The sequence below is a fragment of the Aegilops tauschii genome, chromosome 7 (genome assembly GCF_002575655.3).
Source record: "Aegilops tauschii subsp. strangulata cultivar AL8/78 chromosome 7, Aet v6.0, whole genome shotgun sequence".
Classification (NCBI taxonomy): domain Eukaryota; kingdom Viridiplantae; phylum Streptophyta; class Magnoliopsida; order Poales; family Poaceae; genus Aegilops; species Aegilops tauschii.
In genome coordinates this window covers 170,355,135-170,359,207 of record NC_053041.3, presented here as the reverse complement: position 1 = coordinate 170,359,207, position 4,073 = coordinate 170,355,135, and positions in this window count along the sequence as shown.

Below are 4,073 nucleotides of genomic sequence, written 5' to 3'. Positions count from 1 at the left end.
TTGACGTCCCAGACGAAGTAGAACATCGCCAACGTGATATCTTGAGGATGCAGGTGATCGACAGAATTTGCTACCAGGCCAGAGACATGGAAATGGAGCGGTTCTGCGGAGTTGTCATGCGCGCGATTGCACGCTGTCAAGCTCTTCCGGAAGAGGCCCAACAGCCCCAAGAGCCTCCCAGCGCCAATAGCTCCGTAGGCGGAGGCGGGTCGGGACACTCGGAGTGAACGGCCGCAAGGGTGCTATGCTAATCATGGAGTCCGAGAAGACCATCATCGGAAGGCCGCCAGCTCAGCCTTTTAGCTTATATTTTATTATAATTGTATGCATATGTAGGTCGTGAGTGTTCTGGGCCTTGCCTCATTTGGCATTTTAAATTATCCTGAATATGTAAGACAATTATTAAGAATTATTAACCGTTGCCATTGTAACTTTGCCTCAACGGCGAGCAGAGCGCGCGCAGGGACGCTAGAGCGGAGCGCGCCACGGCCCCCTCAACGGTGACAACCACATGGTCAACCTTCTGCCATCAATAAATTTTGACCTTGTTTCTTGTCACATTGCTGATTACAACGCAATAAGTAATTGCAAATCTGTTCACACCTATCAAACTAATAGGTGTTCACACTTAGCACCTGGCTATGAAAACTACCCACTCGAAAATTACTTCACAGTTCCTCTCCTCATCACCCACAAAACTGGTTTTTTCTGTCAAGTCGTTCCGCCATGACCGGTAGGAGGAGCTTAGGGTGGACATATAACCAGGCAGCAAAGACCAAGGCCGCGGAAGCACTAGAAAGGTCCCGCCGCGAAGCCGCAGCCACAGCAGAGATGTCCCGGCGCGCCGCGGAGCCCTCGAACGAGCTCTCATGGGCACGCGAGGGCTCTCACAAGCGCATTCACAGCGTCGGTCATCGCGACGAGCCGGCGTTCCTGAAGTCCTTCGTCGGCGACGACGACATTCTCGCTGGTGTCACTATGCAGCAGGAGCTAGTCGACGGCTTGATGAAGCTGCTCAAGATCAGCGATGCCTCGGTTGACAAGGCGACCGGCCTCGTCGAGCAACTCATGGGTGACAATGCAAAGCTCCTCAAGTTGGTCGCCGAGAAGGAGGAGGAGGCCGCCAGCTGGAAGATGCTGCATGAGCAGACCAGTGCCTCGAAGATGACGCTGAAAGCAGTCATCGAGGAACTGATGGGTGGCTTGAGGAAGCTCCGGATCAAGCGCGAGCAGGAGGTGGAGGAATCCGTGGCTGCTTTCAAGCAAAGTCATGAGGAATTGAAGAAGGAGCTGGAGGATTTCGCTGCCCAGCGATCCATCGACGAGTAGAGACAGTAGCGACCCAGATCGTTGTGTGCAATTTCCTTCTTCTCTTGCCCCCGTGTCTTCCGGACTTTGTCGCATGTGGCATTTTAAATTATCCGGAATATGTAAGACAATTATTATCTGGGCCACTGTAAATTTTTTGTCGTATTATCTGTTGCCATTTTATTTGTGGTCATATTATCCGTTGCCTTATGTGGCAATTTAAACTAGGGCGGAATACGATTTGAAAATACGAACAAAGCAAATGCTGCCATGGGATCACAAGCAAACACCCTCCGTCCAGGTGCTTTAATTAACCCATTAATGGAGAAGTTGTGAGCGAGGCGGGCGGCGGCTGGTGCATGGAGGTCAAAGAGCTCGCTTCCCAGTGAGCATGGGCGGCCTTGCTGCTCGCACGTGTCCCGTCGAGCCTGCGAGGTGGATAGGATGCACGCGTCCCGTCGAGCCTGCGCGGCGGACTGCTCGCACGCGTCCCATGGAGCCTGCACGGCGGACTTCTCACGCTCGTCCCGTCTAATGAAACAGCTGCACGCATGCCGCCGAGTATGGTTAAATTTCGACACGGTAAATATAATACAACCGTTTGCGATATTAATGGGTCAGCTTTTTGTTTCAAAAAGGACTTCGTTGGCTACTAATGTGTGCGCCTCTTCTCAAACTGGACGATTTTTTTACCACGACATATATGTGCCATTTCATGAAACCATGCCAAGTTTCATGTTTTTTGGGTGACTTTTTGATTTACTGGAATTTAAAAACCGAGATTCTCATTGTTTCAGGACGACGACAAATTTGTATTCATTCTCATTCCTTAAACGAGACCTAAACATGCACCCAATGACACATGTACGATTTCCCACCCATTTTGCTTCACTGGAGCATGTGGTTGTTGTTCAAATTTGAATTGGGGACTACATTAAATGCATAGAAAACTTAGTAATTAGTAATATATATACATTGGCCAAACGAACCCTGAACAGTTTCAAATTTCAGCCCGACACTCCTGTTATTCTTTGTTGCCTGTAGAAAACAAAGTTTAAGGAGAGAAGAGGCAACGATTATCGTTTCGCCCACAAGAGGGGCATGTTCCCCTACCGGAACAACGAGGGTTGCGACACGCTCCAGCTTGTAAATGGCTTGTAATATAGCTTCGCCCAAATTGGACAATTATATGTACCATGTAGTGACACGATGCCAAGTTTCATGATTTCCTGGTGAGTTTTGGATTTACAGACATTTAAAAACCGAGATTCGCAATGTTTGTGGCCAAGCCAGGACGGCGAGATGGTTGAATTCGTTCCCGTTCATTCCATGGGACCTAAACATGCACCCCACGGAAACATGTACGTTTTTTCTAGCCATTTTGGTGCACTGGAGCATGTATTAGTAGTTCAGATTTGAATGATGGACATTAAATGCCTAGAAAACTCAATTAATGAATAAAAAAGGTCAAATGAACCCTAAATAATTTCAAAGTTCAGCGCGAATCTCCAGTTGTTCCGTGTTGCGTGTAGAAGAAAATACGAGGCTAGAAGAGGAAGAGATTATCATTTGGCCCACAAGGGGACACGTTTCCCTATCGAAACCACGAGGGTTCTTGCGACAGGCTCCAGTTTGTAAGAGGTTTGTAATAAAGCTTGGCCCAAATTGGCAATGTTTTTACCATGACATATATGTGCCATGACGCGACACCATGCCACCTTTGATGACTTTCTGATGAGTTTAGGATTTATGGGGACTTAAAAACCGAGATTCAAAATGTTTGAGGACGAGCCAGGACACCGGTACGGTTGTAATTCGTTCCCATTCCTGGCATGAGACCTAAACATGCACCCAAGGACACATGTATAATTTTTCTAGCCATTTTTGTGAACTGGAGCATGTATTTGTAGTTCAGATTTGAATTATCGACATTAAATGCCTAGGAAACTCAATTAGTGTATAAAAAGGCCAAATGAACCCTGAATAAGTTTAAATTTCAGCACGGATATCCTGTCGTTCCATGTTGCCCGTAGATGAAAATACAAGGCGAAAAGAGGCAGTGATTATGTTTTGCCCACAAGGGGAACACGTTTCCCTATCAGAACTACGAGGCTTCTTTGAGAGAAGCTCCCGTTTTTGTAAGAGGTTTGTAATAAAGCTAGGCCCAAATTGGACAATGTTTTTACCACGACATATATGTGCCATGACGTGACACCATGCCACCTTTGATGACTTTCTGGTGAGTTTAGGATTTATGGGGACTTAAAAACCGAGATTCGAAATGTTTGAGGACCAGCCATGACACCGGTACGGTTGTAATTCATTCCCATTCCTAGCATGGGACCTAAACATGCACCCAAGGACACATGTATAATTTTTCTAGCCATTTTGGTGAACTGGAGCATGTATTTGTAGTTCAAATTTGAATTATCGACATTAAATGCCTAGGAAACTCAATTAGTGTATAAAAAGGCCAAACGAACCCTGAATAAGTTTAAATTTCAGCACGGATATCCTGTCGTTCTATGTTGCCCGTAGAAGAAAATACAAGGTGAAAAGAGGAAGTGATTACGTTTCGCCCACAAGGGGGACACATTTCCCTATTGGAACCACGAGGCTTCTTTGAGAGAAGCTCCGGTATGTAAGAGGCTTGTAATAAAACTTGCGCCACAATGGATGAAACAAATTCCTCGACATATAAGTGCCATGTCATGACACCATGGTAGGTTTCACGATTTTCAGCTTAGTTTTGGATTTACAGGGAT